The sequence below is a fragment of the Lipotes vexillifer genome, unplaced genomic scaffold (genome assembly GCF_000442215.2).
Source record: "Lipotes vexillifer unplaced genomic scaffold, Lipotes_vexillifer_v1.1 scaffold43, whole genome shotgun sequence".
Classification (NCBI taxonomy): Eukaryota; Metazoa; Chordata; class Mammalia; order Artiodactyla; family Lipotidae; genus Lipotes; species Lipotes vexillifer.
In genome coordinates, this window is record NW_006770037.1 from 3033780 (window position 1) to 3051551 (window position 17772).

Consider the following 17772-nt stretch of genomic DNA (forward strand, 5'->3'; position numbering starts at 1 on the left):
CCCCCCCCCCCCCCCGCAATCTGAAAGCAATTTCCCTTAAAGCTCCAAGTTCTTTCCTAACTTAATCTTCTCACAAACTCAGTAGCACTGAAAATCATGTCCAATTTTGGGGGTCTTTAGCTGCTACATACAAACATCACCAAATCTCTGGTAGAACTGCATTTCATTTCCTCCAGTCCTGGGCTGACATGAGTGTTTCTAATTCACAATAATGGTGGAGGGGAGGGGACAGTGAAATTATTATTTCATAGGGTCCATTAGTGGCAGGAAATAAATGATGAAAAACCATTTCAGAAATATCTGTTGGCTGTAGTAATAGTTTTCCATTTTTTGCTATTTAAGCACATTTTTTAATACTAGAACTTGGGATCTCCTGTAAGGATTCAGTGCTTCAGGGGTTGCCACGCTAGTCTTCATCAAGCTGTTGGTAGAATGTCTGCTGCCACGACCAAGTTCTCAGAACGATCAAGTTCTCTCACATGGCTGCATGGCGAAGTGCTTGGAGTTGCTGGAAACCATGTTTCCTCGGTGCTGGTGTGCTAGCACAGTCCCTCGTCCCTCCTGCAATTTGAGTCCTGCCCTTTACCACAGGCAGCGGCTTCTTAGCTTAGCATTCCGACAGCATTGCCATAAAAGTACGTGTCCCCCACGGTGGTAAAAATCAGTTTTGCACGTTGACCGCAATTTAGTGACACATCTGTTCTCAGCACACTATTAGGCTGCAGTGGTTGTAAAGTCAGAATCGGAAACAGCTCATTGAAAACATCCGTTTGAATAGAAAGTGAAACCTCAAAGTAAGTTTGAATATCCACTTGCTGCTAGTACCTTTCATAACAAAGTACTTGGGAATCACATCTGACTTGCTCATCAGAAAATTATTGCTCTCAAACAGCCCATACTCTGTATAATGAAAAGCATATTAGCATTACCAGGGAGGGGGCTGGAAGGAGATGCAATTGGGATGGGTACATGGAGGACTTGTTAGAGTCTGATAATGTTCTGTGGAGTGGGGTGAGGGCTATACATGAGTATTCGTTCTATTTATTTAACCCCAAAGATATGTAATACTCTGTTGTATGTACAATTTACTTGTTAAAGCATATGGGGCCTGAGCACCTAATATTGAAAGGAAACCCCAGTTTCACCCAGACTCCCTTTGAGAAAGGTAGAAAGGCCAGGCTTCAGTGTGACTGATTCCTGAGACCTGTAACAGTAGCATAGGGCTGTGCCTAGCGTCAGTTTTTCCTTTGTCCTGATAACTGAAGATCTCAATTGCTTTAGGAGACAGATGGTTGTCATTAAGAACACAAAACATAAAGGGTCTGCATAGTGGTCCATTCAGTCTAGCATCCAGGCTGACAATGACAACAAGAAATGTTCTGTGAAAGAGCATAACTGGTACCTAAACCCAGCACGAGACAAGTGGAGAGGCGATTGTAAAGCATTCGATTTTATAAGGCATTGTGTTAGGCTAGTACAAAGAGAATCACAGAATAAATATAGCCCCTCCCACACAGGAGGAGATGATAGGGATGGTATGCTCCATGGTGATATTAGGATAAGTGGAGAAAAACGGGGAAAACACAGACTGAGGATGAAGTGGTGCAGGAGCGTGTGAAGAGCACAAGTTCTGGAACCTGACCAGCCATATATACCGCTTACTAGATATGTCACATTGGGTGAGTTACTTAACCTCTTGGTGCCTCATTTCCTCAGCTATAAAAGGCGGATAACAATAATTCCTAACTCCATAGGGTTTTGAGAATTAAATGAAGTAATCCAGGTAAAGCACACAGTGCTTGATGTCATAACCACTCAACAAATGTGAACGTACCACGGGACCTGGAAGGCACTTTTCTAGGTGTTAACAGTCTAGCAGAAGAAAGAGAAAAGTGAACAGGTCGTTTTCATTCGGTGTGATGTTCCAAATGCAGGAGGTGCAGATGACTCAGAAGACCCAAGCAGCACCTGAGAGTTAAGCGGCTACCATGTTTTGAGCACTACAGCCTCCAAAGGGCTTGAATTACATTATCCTGTTGAGTCAGGGGGTAAAATTCAGCTCTGTGAATGCAGAGCCGCATTCTTTCCCCTTTGCGATGCAGATCTCCATTAGTGATTCAAGGCATCTGGCACTTCAGAAAAAGTCCTGTCTCAGAGAAAATGAATACAAGAGGGAGACTGTCCTCACCTCCAGCCTGTTTGCCCCTGGCCACGTTTTCCTAATCACATCCATATTCTGTATGAAAGCAGCTGACTTTGGGGTAGGCTAAGGAATGGGTATGTGAGTAAGTTTCCGGAGGGATGCGAGGCAGGCAGGTACTCTGGGGAGGAGCTGATTGAAGCTGCTTGAGTGTAACTATTCTACCGCTGAGGAGCGGGTAGAATAGAGCCCGTGTTCCCAACATTCCAGAGAACAGCTAGCCCCACCCTGTAACGGCTTTCCCAGCATTATTTCCCAGTGACGTCAGCAGCATACCTGCGAACACAGCTTGTTTCATGGCTGCCCACAGCTACACCATTCCTTCTTGCTGGCCTTTGGGAGTACACAAGACCTATTCATTACAGAGTCTCAGGCCACTAGGAGCTCTGAACACCTCATTTTTAAACAGAGAGCCCTGCTTTTCCAAGGCTCCTTTGCTCCAGATTACATGAGAGACTTTAGCCCATATACAGGGATGCCAGCTACTTCGATCAGGGAATAGATAAGAGAGGCATTTCTTGGAATTAATACGGGAGGATCTGAGCCTTGGATAAAGGGAATTGAGAAGACTTTGACCTAAGACAGAGGAAGACAGAACAGTCCTAACTTAAATGAGCTAAAATGTATCAGCACATAGAGTTTTTCATTCAACTGGTATTTTTAAAAATTTATTTATTTAATTTATTTATTTTTGGCTGTGTTGGGTCTTCATTGCTGTGTGCGGGCTCTCTCTAGTTGCGGCGAGCAAGGGCTACTCTTCGTTGCGGTGCGTGCGCTTCTCATTGCGGTGGTTTCTCTTGTTGTGGAGCACGGGCTCTAGGCTTGCGGGCTCAGTAGTTCTGGCGCACGGGCTTAGTTGCTCCGCGGCACGTGGAATCTTCCCGGACCAGGGCTCGAACCCTGGTCCGGGAAGGGGTCAAATCCTGGCAGGCGGATTCTTAACCACTGCGCCACTAGGGAAGTCCCCATAGATTTATTTCTAACCCAGAAAAGCTGAATGTCTATACCTTATAAGGTACACAAGGGAATTTCAAATCAACTGCTTAGTCTATGGCTGCCTTAGGAAACATCTACATTTCCCAGCCCTCTTTAAGGCCTTGCACAGAGCAGCCCCCTAGGAGGCATTTCCCAGGATGTGTTCTATAGAACACTAATTGCTAGATATATACCTCGAGTAGAGTTCCATGGGTCAGTAAGTTTGGGGACACTACGTGTACTATCATTCATGGAAAGGTACCCCTACATGAGTGCGTTAAGGCACTAACAAGTCCTGCCGTAAAGAAACCCAATAGTTCCCACGTGTATTTAACTACAGGAACTTTTTGTTTGAATAATTATACTTCTATGGCAAGACTACAAGAGGGTATTGCTTATTTTTTAAGATTTATTCAGTGTACACCGTGTCCAAAGTAGGTGAGTGTGTCACAGAGAGATGAAGGAATAACAGATGGGGAGAGTTTAGTACATTTGATGTATAGTTTTAATATATTTAATTCTGTAGACGATAAGAAATGGATGGATAAACTCATAAGATACATCAAGTAAAGGTCAGAATTAGTAAATAGAACATGTGTGGGTTAAACATTGATGAAAAAGGGCTAGAAGAACCAAGAGTACATGAGGTAATAAACATACACGAGGGGCGCCTGGGCACTAAATATTCAACGATACATTCAATATCAATATTCATGAGTCGTTAATTCGGCCACCCATTAGAGATACCTAGTCTGGCTCCGTGTGCCCTCCATGGCTGTTCAACAGACAATTTGACAAGCTACAACTGTGGCTATAACTTCATGTCTCCAACAGAGCAAGTATGTATCACTGACATAGGACCCCCTAGCTTGAACCTCAACTCTAGTCTTTATATCTGCATTGCCAGCAAGCAGGGAAAGCTGATACAGCACAGAAAGAGAGAGACAGAAGTCCTATGAACATAGCACACCCCAGGATTTCAGTAGCACAGTCCTATCAATTCCACTGGTCCCTATCCTAAGTGTTTAACTTAGCCATTTCCACTCCCTTGTTTCTCACAGTGTGTTTTACATTGACTTAATAAACTTTGTGGTCCAAGCATTTCGATTTGATGTGTGATCTTTTGTATTCCATGAACCCTGGGATAGCTTGCCTAGTAGTGTATTTAGAGGCTACTATTGGATGAAGGTAATTTTCCACATAACAGAGTGACACACATAGATTTTTTTTTAAATTAGCTAATCTAGTCAATGGCATTGGTAAACCTAGGCTGGATTGATCAGGAAAAAAAAAAGGAAGAAAACACAAATTACCAGTATTAGGAATGAGAGAGATGACATTTGTACACATTCTGCAGATACTAAAAGAATAAGGAAATATCAACAACTTCATGCCAATAAATTCAACAGCTTACATGAAAGTGACAAATTCTGTGGAAGACATAAACTATCAGTGCTCCCTCAAGATGAAATAAATAATCTAAGTAGCCCTATCTTTTAAAGAAATTGAAGTTGTAGTTTAAAACCTTCCCATAGGGCTTCCCTGGTGGCGCAGTGGTTGAGGGTCCGCCTGCCGATGCAGGGGATGCGGGTTCGTGCTCCGGTCCGGGAGGATCCCACATGCCGCGGAGCGGCTCGGCCCGTGGGCCATGGCCGTTGAGCCTGCGCATCGCTCCGCAGCGGGAGAGGCCACGGCAGTGAGAGGCCCGCGTACCGCAAAAAAAAAAACCTTCCCATAATTGTACAGCCACTTGGAAAACAGCCTGGCAATTCCTTCAGAGGTTAAACCCAGAGTTACCATATGACTCAGTCATTCCACTCCTAGGTATATACTCAAGAAAAATGAAAACATATGTCTACACAAACAACTGTACACAAATGTTCATAGCAACATTATTCATAATAGCCAAAAAGTAGAAAGAACCCAAATGTTCATCAACTGATAAACAGATGAACAAAATGTGGTATATCCATACTATAGAATATTATTCAGCCATAAAAAGGAATGAAATACTGATATACGCTATAACATAGATAAACCTTGAAAACATGCTAAATCAAAGAAGCCAGTCACAAAGGACCACACTGAGTATGATTCCATTCATATGAAATGTCCAGAATTAGCAAATCGGTAGAAGTAGATTGGTGGTTGCCAGGGCCTGGGGAGGGGGGGTGAGTAGGGAATGACTCCTAATAGGTACAGAGTTTCTCTTTGGGGTAAAGAAAATGTTATGGCATTTTGATTGCAGTAATGAGTTCACAGCTCTATAAATATAGTAAAATCCACAGAATTGTACCCTCTAAAAGGGTAAACTTTATGCTCTATGAATTATGTCTTAGTAAAGCTATTATTAAATCAATCTATGTAATTCACCATATTAAAGACTAAAAAGGAAAAAAAATCATAATTGTATCAGTAGACACAGAAAAACACTTGGCAAAATCCAACATCAATTCTTGATTAAAAGAAAAAAAGCTCTTAGCAAACTAAGAATAGAAAGGAACTTCCTCAACCTGTTATAGGGAATCTATAGCTAACATCATACTAAATGGTAAGAGACTGAATGCTTTCCCTCTAAAATTAGGAACAAGGGAAGGATGTCTGCTTTCATCACTTCTATTTAATATTGTACTGGTTCAAGCCAGTATAATAAGGCAAGGAAAAGAAATAAAAGACAATCAAATTGAAAAGAAAGTAGTAAGACTATTCATAGAGGACATGATCGTCAAGGCAGAAAATCCTATGGAGTCTACAAAAATAGCTTATAAAAATAATAAGTGAGGTTAGCATGGCTCCTGGATATAAGTTCAATATATAAAAATCAACTGTATATCAATATATTAGCAAACAACTGAAACCTGAAATTAAAAATCATACCATTTACCCTAGTACCAAAAATGTCAAATGCAGAACAATAAAACTGACAGAAGTGCATGTCCTGTACACTGAAAACTACAAAATATAGCTGAGAGAAATTAAAGGAGACCTCAGTAAATAAAGAGCTACTCTATATTTGTGGACCAGAATACTCAGTATTAAGATGTCAATTCTCCCTGAGTTTACATATAGATTCAATGCTGTTCTAATCAAAACCCCAGCAGGTTTTTTGTATAAAACTTGACAAGCTAATTCTAAATTTTATTTGAAAAAGAAAAAAATCTAATAGCTAAACAACTTTGGAAAAGACACAGTAATCATGACAGTATAGTATTGGCATGAAGACAGATCACTGGGGCAAAAATGGAGTGTGGAAACAGACCTACACATATATGGTAAATTTAGTTTTCAACAAACATGTAAAAGTGATTTAGTAGAGAAAGGATTGTCTTAACAGTGCTGAAATATTGCCTATCCAAGGGGGAAAAAAAACTACTTTGATTCATATCTCACACCATACACAAAAATTACCCTAACATTTATAGACCTACATGTAAAACTTAAAACTATAAAACTTCTAGAGAAAAACATAGGAGAAATCTTTGTGACCTTGGATCATAATACCAAAGGCATGATCCATAAAAGAAAAAATTGATAAATTGTATTTCTTTACTATTAAGAATTTCTGTTCTTTGAAAGACAGTGCTAGGAGAATAATAAGACAAGTTACAGACTTCAAGAAAATATTTGTAAGTCACATAAAGGATTTATATACACAATATATTTTTAAAGTCTCAAAACTCAAAAATAAGAAAACAAAACCCCATCAATATTGGGCAAACAATTTGAACAGATAATTCATCAAAAAGATACATGGGGCTTCCCTGGTGGTGCAGTAGTTGAGAGTCAGCCTGCCGATGCAGGGGACGCCGGTTCCGTGCCCCGGTCCGGGAGGATCCCACATGCTGCGGAGCGGCTGGGCCCGTGAGCCATGGTCGCTGAGCCTGCGCGTCCGGAGCCTATGCTCCGCAACGGGAGAGGCCACAACAGTGAGAGGCCCGCGACCGCAAAAAAATAAAATAAAATTATATATATATATATATATAGCAAAAAAAATTTAAAATGCTCAACATCATTAGTCATTAGGGAAATTAAAATTTAAATTGTAAAGAGATACTACTACATACCTATTAGAATATCCAAAATTAAAAAGACTGATCATACCAACTATTGTCATCAATGTGGAGCAGCTGGAACTCTCATATGCTACTAAGGGGAATGGAAAATGGTACAACCACTTGGAAAATAATTTGGCAGTTTCTTAAAAAATTTAACATTTACCTACCTTATGACCCACCCATTCTACTCCCAGGAGAAACATAAGTTTGTGCCCATATAAAGACTTGTACACAAGTGTTCATAGAAGTTTTATTTCTAATATTTCAAAACTGAAACAACCCAAATATCCATCAGTAGGTGAATGGATAAACAAATTGGGGTACATCTACCTAGCATTTGATATACTCAACAGTGGAAAATTACTAAGCAACTGATAGATACACTCAACAATATAGATGAATTTCAAAATAATGCTGAGTGAAAGAAGCCAAAAAAATAGCGCATACTATATGATTCCATTTATATACAATTCTAGCAAATGCAAGCTAATCTGTAGAGACAGAGAGTAGATAGTGGTTGCCTGAGGACAAGTAAATGGATTACAAAAGACACAAGGAAACTTTGGGGGGTTATGGATATGTTCATTAACTTGATTATCGTTTCACAGATGTGTACATGTTAAAACTTATGACATTATATACTTTAAACATGTACAGTGTATATTACATCTCAATTACTTCAATAAAACTGCTTAGGGAATTCCCTGGTGGTCCACTGGTTAGGACTCCGAGTTACCACGGCAGGTGGTGCGGGCTCGATCCCTGGTGGGGGAACTAAGGTCCCACATGCCTCGTGGCAAAGACAAAAAAAAAAAAAAAAGGAGTAGAAAGATCAGAGAATAGATAGAGTTTTCCAAAATAAATGGAGTACTTACTTGAAAAATAATAGCCAATATTTATTGAACATTTTTAAATGCCGAACACTATGCTATTTAAGAGTGACTATTTCCTTTCATTCCCGGTAACCTTATGAGGGAGGTACTATTGTTCCCATTAAGTAGTTCACTCAGACTACACAAGCCAGTGAGATGCTAAGCCAGTATGCGAACCCTGGACCATTTGACTTCACTACCCACAGTCATAACCACTTGATAACATGATTCCAGGAGGCCTTCAAGGAATTTGAAGTCCAGGGGAGAGAGAGACACCACCCCTCCCCAACTACAAGAGAATAACTGAAGGGGAAAGAAAGAAATTTTAGTAAAGCTGAAACTAATCTCTTGCAAGGTTCCAAACCAGACCATTGGCACTGCATGGGTAAGGCTCTAGATACAGAGTCCTGGTGCTTCTGTAGGGCCACTGGACAAGAAAGGGGCTGGCAAAAGATGGGAAGCCTCTATGTAGACCAAAGGAGACTGGACCGTGCACACTCGATGCAGGCAGTCCCACCAGACAGGGCTCCCCCAGTTTCTGCCCAAGTTAAAGACAGTCAGAAGCAACTGAGCAGACATTGCCTTATCCCACTTCAGGAGTACCAAGAGGGTTTTTTTTGTTTTTGTTTTTCTGTTTTGTTTGTTTTTTATTAATTTTTACTGGAGTATAGTTGCTTCACAATGTTGTGTTAGTTTCTACTGTACAGCAAAATGAATCAGCTATACATATACATATATACCCTCTTTTTTGGATTTCCTTCCCATTTAGTTCACCACAGTGCATTAGAGTTCCCTGTGCTATACACAGTATGTTCTCATTAGTTGTCTATTTTATACATAGTATCAATAGTGTATATGTGTCAATCCCAATCTCCCAATTCCTCCCACCACCACCCCCACCAAGGGAGGTTTTTAATTGAAAGACCTAAGATTTAGAACTTTGGGTGAGTCCTTTCCCTGCACAGTATTCCTACTTCCTCATCTCTAAGATGGGAAAGTTGAACTAGGTGTTGCTGTGGTTCCTTCTAGGTCTCACATGCTCTGTCCCAGCCTGTTATTATGGTTTTCCCAAAGAGTATGAAGGCTCTGATGGCCATCCATGAAGTGTTTAGTAAGGTGACTTGACTTCTCTCAGCAGTTCTGCTGATTACAGGGAAATGTACTGCGATTACAAAGCAGCATCATTAAATGACTAAAAACGAAAATCATTAAACTTGAGATGCCTTTATATTATTAGTTACTTTTCGGATTACCAAAGTAACAGAGGTGAATTATAGACATTTAAGAAAATTCAGACTGTGAGGAAAGAGTTAACACAGCAGGTCTGGTTGCCTACTCTCTACCTGTCTTCAAGGACCCATGATTAACCCTTGGCCAACCGCTGGGAATGTGGGCTTAGAGTGTTCTTTTTGTTAGTGATTGATGGGTTTCTTATACACACCTGGAGCAATGGACTGTGTCATACCTGCTTGTCAGGTTGCTTTGCACAAACATCAAAATCTACGATCTGCACCTGGTTTCATTATTAAGGTCCTGAGTTTCGGTTGTCATGGTTGGTTGCATAACAGGATATATCTATGTGACCAGCTCCCCATAAAAGCTTTAGACTCTGAGACTCAAACAGCTTCTATGGGTAAAGGCATTTCACACGTGTTCATAGTCAACAGTGAGAGAAAGAGTACTCCTGTGTGACCTCTGAGAAGGAAGGACATCGGAAGCCTGTTTTGAACCTCTCTGGGCACCATTAATGCATGTCTCTCTTCTGCTGCTTTTACTCTGTACCTTTGTTATCATAAATCCCAGTGAGTATATAACCTGCTATTGGGTCTCGTGGATCCTTCTGATGAATCACTGGAGGAAACACAAATATATCTATGTATATATTTATGTATATATTTAAAAATAACTATGTATATAGATATATTTAAAACCAAAATCCCTCCACCTAGATGTAACCATCTGGCTAACTTTAAAAACAGGTTTTGACTGCACGAAGATGGCACATCAGGCAAAGAAGGAAGCCCCTGTCCCTCCCAAAGCTGAAGCCAGAGCAAAAGATTCGAAGGCCAAGAAAGCGGTGTTGAAAGGCATCCACAGCTACAAAAAAAAAGATCCAGATGTCACCTACCTTCCGATGGCCCAAAACACCGAGGCTCAGGAGGCAGCCCGAATATCCTCGGAAGGGCGCCCCTAGGAGAAACAAGCTTGACCACTACGCTATCGTCAAGTTCCCCCTGACCACTGAGTCAGCCATGAAGAAAACAGAAGACAGCAACACACTGGTGTTCTTTGTGGATATCAAGGCCAACAAGCACCAGATTAAACAGGCTGTGAAGGAGCTCTATGACATTGACATGGCTAAGGTCAATACCCTGATCAAGCCTAATGGAGAGAAGAAGCCATATGTTTAACTGGGTCCTGACTATGATGCTTTGGATATTGCCAACAAAATTGGGATCATCTAAACCGAGGTCAGCTGGCTAATTTCTAAATACCAAAGTTTTACCTATAAAACAAAAAAAAACCAGGTTTTGGGCTTCCCTGGTGGCGCAGTGGTTGAGAGTCTGCCTGCTGATGCAGGGGACACGGGTTCGTGCCCCGGTCCGGGAGGATCCCACGTGCTGCGGAGCGGCTGGGCCTGTGACCCATGGCCGCTGAGCCTGCGCGTCCGGAGCCTGTGCTCCGCAACGGGAGAGGCCACAACAGTGAGACGTCCGCGTACCACAAAAAAAACCAAACAAAACAAAACAGGTTTCGACCTACTAAATCATCGTGTGAAAGTCCTTCTAAATTGTCAGAAGGCAAACAAAACTGCTAATTGATGATAAGTTGTATTGTGGCGTGAAGATTAAATTTTATGGAAGCCCCATATTAAGACTTAAAAGAATAATTTTGCTGTTTTAAATAATTACCAAGATTTATTGTACTTTGCTTTTGTGACATAATAATGGCTTAGTCCATTAAATTGGAACCCAACTTTTAAGCTTGATTGGGTTCTGATGGGAAGAAACAGAACACTATAAGAAATTGCTTTATAATATCCCCCAGGAACAGGTAGTGAAAAGCAGAGACTGCCTGTACATGAGAGTTTGGGGAGACAAGGGGAGGAGGTGAGCAAGATTAGCTCCCCTGCCATGTACCCCTCACTCTGTAAATCCCCTTCTTTGACAACTCCCCTCAATAATCTTAATAATAATAACTAACATTTACTGAGTACTTACTCCGAGCCAGACACTATTCTACCCACACGTTTTGTCTTATTTAATCTTCATAATAGCCTATTCAGTAAATATTACTATTTTCTCTTTTATACAAATGAAGAAACCAAGGCTAAATATAATTGAGTAGCTAGTTCATGAAGCTAGTACGTGAAATGGGACTGGAACTTAAACCTGAACTCAGAAAGTCACCTGCTGTATACTTCATGTCTCTTTACATTCAATATATTCAAATGAGATGTCACTGATATAAAATGGAATTCGGACTAGGTTTTGCATCAGTCAGGGTTCTCCATGGAAACAGAACCAATAGGAGATACACACACACACACACACACACACACACACACACACACACACATATATATATAATATACACACATACATATACATACATACATACATACACACATACATACACATACATAACAGTTGAAACGCTTGAACAATGCAGGTTTGAACTGCGTGGGTCCACTTTTACCTGATATTTTTCAATAGTAAATACTACAGTACTACACGGTCTGTGGTGGGTTGAATCCATGGATGTGGAGGAACTATGGATACGAGGGCTGACTATATACTGGATTAAACTGCACATTGTTGAAGGGTCAACTGTATACACACACACACACACACACACACACACACACACACAGTTTTATCTTAAGGAATTGGCTCACATGATTGTGAGGACTGACAAGTCTGGAATTCGTAGAGCAGGCTGGCAGCCTGGAAATTCAGGGAAGAGTTGATGTCGTAGTATTGAATTCAAAATCTGCAGGCTGGAAACAGAGTTCCTATGTTGTGGCCTTGAAGGAGAAATTATTTGGGAAACCTCAGTTTTTGCTCTTAAGGATAAGGCCCAGCCACGTTCGGAGAGTAAAAAAAGGACTGATTTAAATGTTAACCACACATAAAACTAACCATCATAGTTGTGATCTTTCGTTTTTGAAGAGGAAAGGAAGGGTGGATCCCCAAATGTGATTTACCCAAGACTAACCCCAAGATGAGCCTGCTCCCAAATGAACAACCAGCCCCGTGTCACAAAAGCCCCTCACCCTAGCCACAGCCATGCAAGTGTGGCCTTGGCCAGAAGAGGGCACTGCCATCTACTTGTGTGACTATCTGCTTGGGAACCAATAGGGTGGAAGAGGTTTTGACATGACTTTCAATTAATTATTAATTTTTACAGCCCCTGAGTTAGCATAGTACAACCTTTGGGAGAATAAATGGCTGTGAACTTTTAGCTTCACTGTGAGACCAAAGCACCTCCCTGACATTACTCAAACCTGACATTCAATAATGCAAGAGGGTTTGGAATGCTCATGTCCTTTGGCTTTCCTGGTGCCTTAAAACTGGTTCAGCTGGGCAGAGCCAAACCAAACAGATTTTCCAGATCAGGACAACTCAGGGTGATGCAGAGGAAACAAAGAAGTTGGGCATTTGGGGACTGAGAGGAAAAACTGGGAGGACCCCTGGGGCTCCAGGCAGGTGAGGAATCTTCTGGTAACATACAGAGGAGGACAGGCTTGGGAGGTTACTCTATGTGCCTGGGTTTGAGAGAATAATATTACAGGCCCCTCTGGCAATACCACTGTGTCTAGCAGAGCAGTTAATCTAATCTCTGGATTCTTCATTGGAAATGGAAATTCACATCAGTATAGTTGTTCTTTAGTTCTCATTAATAATTAAAAGTCTCCTTCCCCTGCTTCCATGTTAATGACAGCTTCCATTCATGCAGCTTGAGACTTTTCAGAGGGCTTTCCCACCCACAGCAAGGAATAGAGCAGGTACTGATTATTTCCAGTTTACAGTTGAGGAAACACAAAGGGTGAGTGGTTTACTCTGGCTCCCCTGTAATCCAAGCCTGGGAGGTGACCAGAGGTCTGGGGCCTGATCTTAGCCCTGTGCTCTGTCCCCTATCAATACTACATTCCTGGGCTTCCCTGGTGGCGCAGTGGTTAAGAATCCGCCTGCCACTGCAGGGGACACAGGTTCGAGCCCTGGTCCGGGAAGATCCCACATGCTGTGGAGCAACTAAGCCCGTGCACCACAACTACTGAGCCTGCGCTCTAGAGCCCGCGAGCCACAACTACTGAAGCCCATGTGCCACAACTACTGAAACCCACACTCCTAGAGACCCTGTTCCGCAACAAGAGAAGCCACCGCAATGAGAAGCCCGCGTACAGCAGCAAAGAGTAGCCCCCGGTCGCCACAACTAGAGAAAGCCCACATGCAGCAACGAAGACCCAATGCAGCCAAAAATAAATAAATTTATTTTTTAAAAGAACCCACTACATTCCTAACTCTCGCCACTGCTGTTTCCAAGGTCTGTTAAAAGCTGAATGTAGGGCTTCCCTGGTGGCGCAGTGGTTGAGAGTCCACCTGCCGATGCAGGGGACACAGGTTCGTGCCCCGGTCTGGGAAGATCCCACATGCCGCGGAGTGGCTGGGCCCGTGAGCCATGGCCGCTGAGCCTGCGCGTCCGGAGCCTGTGCTCCACTCGCAACGGGAGAGGACACAACAGTGAGAGGCCCGCGTACCGCAAAAAAAAAAAAAGCTGAATGTATGCAAACCCTGTGACTCAGCAATTCCACCTGTAGGAATGTATACAGCAGAAGTGGGTGCCCACAGGCACCAAAAGGTATGTGCAAAACTGTTCATAGCAACATAATGTGCAATAGCCCCAAATGAAAACCAACCCCAAATCCCACCAACATAGAATGGATAAGTTGACTGTGGTATACTTCTATCATGAATTCCATGTGGTAATGAGAATAATGAACAGAATCTATGCAAAATGTGAATAAATTTCACAAATATATATAAAGTTCAAAACAGTCAAAATCAATATAAAGTGTTGAAAGGTTAGTGGTTATACCTCAAAGGACTAGTAAATGGGAGGGGGGGGAATACAGGGGTCTGCTGGGGTGCCAATAATGTTCTACTCCTTGACCTAGGTAGGAGTTACGTGGGTGACATAGGTGTGTTCACTTTGCACAAATTCACTAAGCTGTATGTTTATAATTCATGCACTTTTCTGCATGTAAGTTACACTTCAATGAAAAGCTTTAAAATCTTGATTTGTCTAAATAAATTACTTTTCCATGAGCAACTTTAGTACTGCTCAAACGTAGCTCATCCCTGATTAAAGCAGACTTGTTTATTGCTCTGCTGTGACAGTGACCACACCACCATTCCCCAAAGAGTTCCCAAAGGGTTGAGAGAGCAGGTCAACATCTGCCTTTGCATTTGTGCGTGCAAGAATACATTTCAGGAGGCTGCCACATGGGAAGTTCAGCCCCTGCCTCCACTACTACAAACATATGTTCATTCTGTGTGTCCAGAAAGTAAAAAAGAAGGAAACACGCAAGCAGGATAAGCCAAACACAGCAAATATCTCCTCCAAATGGCAAAGCTCCTCTGCCTGTCCCATTTTTAACAGCCAATGACACTAGCACTATCTTGCAGGAAAAACAAGAACTCTAACCCCAGCACCCTAAAGATGCAGATGGCACCTCTAGACAAGAGACCCAAAGCACAGGGCAGCAAACTGAAGCTGTTCAGAATTCCATGGTAGGGCCCGATGACGTCATAAATGGAACCAGATTTCCTGTTTCCCAGAGTACAGCCTGCTTCTCATTAGCCCTTACTGCTTCTTACAGGACCAGGGGGCTTGAAAATCTTAAAGGACAAAAGTACAACAACACGTTAGATCAAGGACTGGCTATCTCCATCCATGGGCCAAGGACGTTTAGGGCTACACACACACACACACACACACACACACACACACACACACACACACCCCACACACACACACACACATCATACTCCCTGGCTCCCTCTGCTGCTTTGGAGAGCTTCTAACACCACTTCAGCTCCTTGTATCTCCTATGTCAGTTCCCAGGGGCAAAAGAGTGAGGATCCTGAAAACCACTTTGATAGGCAGCCACTTTCAGACTTTCTCCAACTGGATTGCATTTGGAAAAGCTGGCCTTTTTTGCCCTCCCAACGGTCAGAGGGACACTAGCCATACTTTTTGCACCTTTGCATGATGTGGTGGTGTTGTCAAAACTCTCGAAGCTGGGCCATAAGGTATTCTCGACCACAACAGCAGAAAAATAGGACGAGAGCAGAGGTCAGGACTGAGCCTGCTCGAGCTCCTCCAAAGCCTAAATGAGTACTGGCCGTAGCGGAGACACCCTAGGCTATGCATAGTTGAAGCCCAATGCCAGGAGTTTTCTGGCAGTGGCAACACTCAAAGTCAGGTAGATGGCACAACAACACACACACAAATGAGTTCACTGCAGCACTGTCGTCAAAGAGAAAAATGAGAAGCAAGTGAAGCATCCAACAACAAAATGTGTTACATTATATGATATCACAATGGATTATCATGCAGCCATGAAAAAGAATCAGGCAGCTCTATACTAACTAACACAGAAAGTGGTCTACACTTTAAAGTTAAATAGTAAAGGCAAGTTGGCGATAACTACATATAGCATGATCCCATTTATATATTTTAAAAATCCTGTATGCATACACATACAATCTCACACACGCTAGCACTGTTAAATGATCTAGAAGGATACACACTTATCAGGTTACCTCTGGGGAAGGGAATGGAAGTAGGAGGTGAGGGGGAATCTTTCCAAATTTGCCATTTTTTGTTTCTATAGTATTTGTTTATGCTGTACCAGTAGCTCTATAGTAATTTAAAAAGCAATCTAAAACACCAAGGCTATGGGGATGGGGTATGGAGGAGGCACATCTGATGGGGGTGGTCAGCACAGTCAGAGGCTTCTGTGGGTCAGGACCAAGGGTTGGGAAGTAGATTCACCCAGAATCTGGGGAGAGGCTCCAAGCTCCTGGTTATGCATAACAGATTCTTCTCCTGTTTTCCCTCTTTGGGATCATGTGCTCTTGGTTCTTTTTGGGTCACTTCCAACCCAAGGCAGCTGGAGGAGACAAGCCCCTCTCTAGTGAGGCCCAGGGAGGATGGCTGGGGCCCATTTGGCCTGAGGCCTTCAGAGGAAACCTCCTTTTCTCCTTGGTGCACATTTCCTTGGGGTTCTTTTCCTGGGCCTTTGCCACCACTGGACAAGATCTCCAGGGGCTGAGGAAAAGGGCCCCCAGCACTTGGCCAACCTTTAGTCAAGCCTACTGTTGTTCTCTTGGGGAGGTTTTCTTAAAAATATAAGCCTCAGATATAGACATACACATTGAAATATAGAATAAATGCTTTGTTATGTTAGCAAATGACTGATGCTGGGTAAAATGGAAATTTTCACCCATTCTGGAATGAGTGTAAATTGGTTAAAAGCATTTCGAAAAGCAACTGGACAATATCAAGAGTCTAAAATATTTTCAGGGACATCCCTGGTAGCGCAGTGATTAAGAATCCACCTGCCAATGCAGGGGACACGGGTTCGAGCCCCGGTCCGGGAAGATCCGACATGCCGCGGAGCAACTAAGCCCGTGCTCCACAACTACTGAAGCCTGTGTGCCATAGAGCCCTCAGGCTGCAACTACTGAACCTGCGTGCCGCAACTACTGAAGCCTGCGCACCTAGAGCCCGTGCTCCACAACAAGAGAAGCCACTGCAGTGAGAAAGAGTAGCCCCCGGTCCCCGCAACTAGAGAAAGCCTGTGCACAGCAACAAAGACCCAGTGCAGCCAAAAATAAATAAATAAAATAAAATATTTGCATACTATTTTATCCAGTAATAAAACTTCTGGAAATTTCTCCTAATGAAACACATAATGCCTCAAATAGGAAAACTTATGTGAAGATTGCTCTCATTGTTTCCTTTTATTATAGCTAAAAATTGGAAACAAACTAAATGTTCAACAAACAGCAGGTGACTGGTTAAATATGTGTGCTCGGGACTTCCCTGGCGGTCCAGTGGTAAAGAATTTGGCTTCCAACGCAGGGGACACGGGTTCGATCCGTGGTCGGGGAACTAAGATCCCACATGCCGCGGGGTAACTAAGCGTGCGCGCCACAACTACTGAGCTTGCGCGCCTCACCTAGAGCCCGTGTGCTGCAAACTACAGAGCCCACGCGCTCTGGAACCTGCGTGCCACAACTAGAGAAGAGAAAACCCACACGCCACAACTAGACAGAAGCTCGTGTGCCGAAATGAAAGATCCCACGTGCCACAACGAAGATCCCGTGTGCCACAACAAAGACCTGACACAAATAAATAAATAAATGCATTGGATTATGTTTTTTTTTAAAAAATGTGTGCTCCATGAAACATAGCACAAAAATTAAAATTATAAAGAAAGTTTGTAATAATAAGTTCAAATATACTAGTGATGGCCTTGTAGCTTTTTTTTTTTAATACAAAAGTACTTTTGTACTTATATAAAAGCTCATTTCATAAGAAAGAATAAACATGTTCAGGCCTCATCCCAGTCTAATTAAATCAGAGGCTCAGGAAGCGA

At 42.5% G+C, this 17772-nt stretch overlaps 1 pseudogene; it reads left to right on the forward strand.

Moving 5' to 3' along the window:
• Positions 1–10098: 10098 nt before the first annotated feature.
• Positions 10099–10567, forward strand: LOC103076664 (60S ribosomal protein L23a pseudogene; annotated as a pseudogene).
• Positions 10568–17772: the final 7205 nt, after the last annotated feature.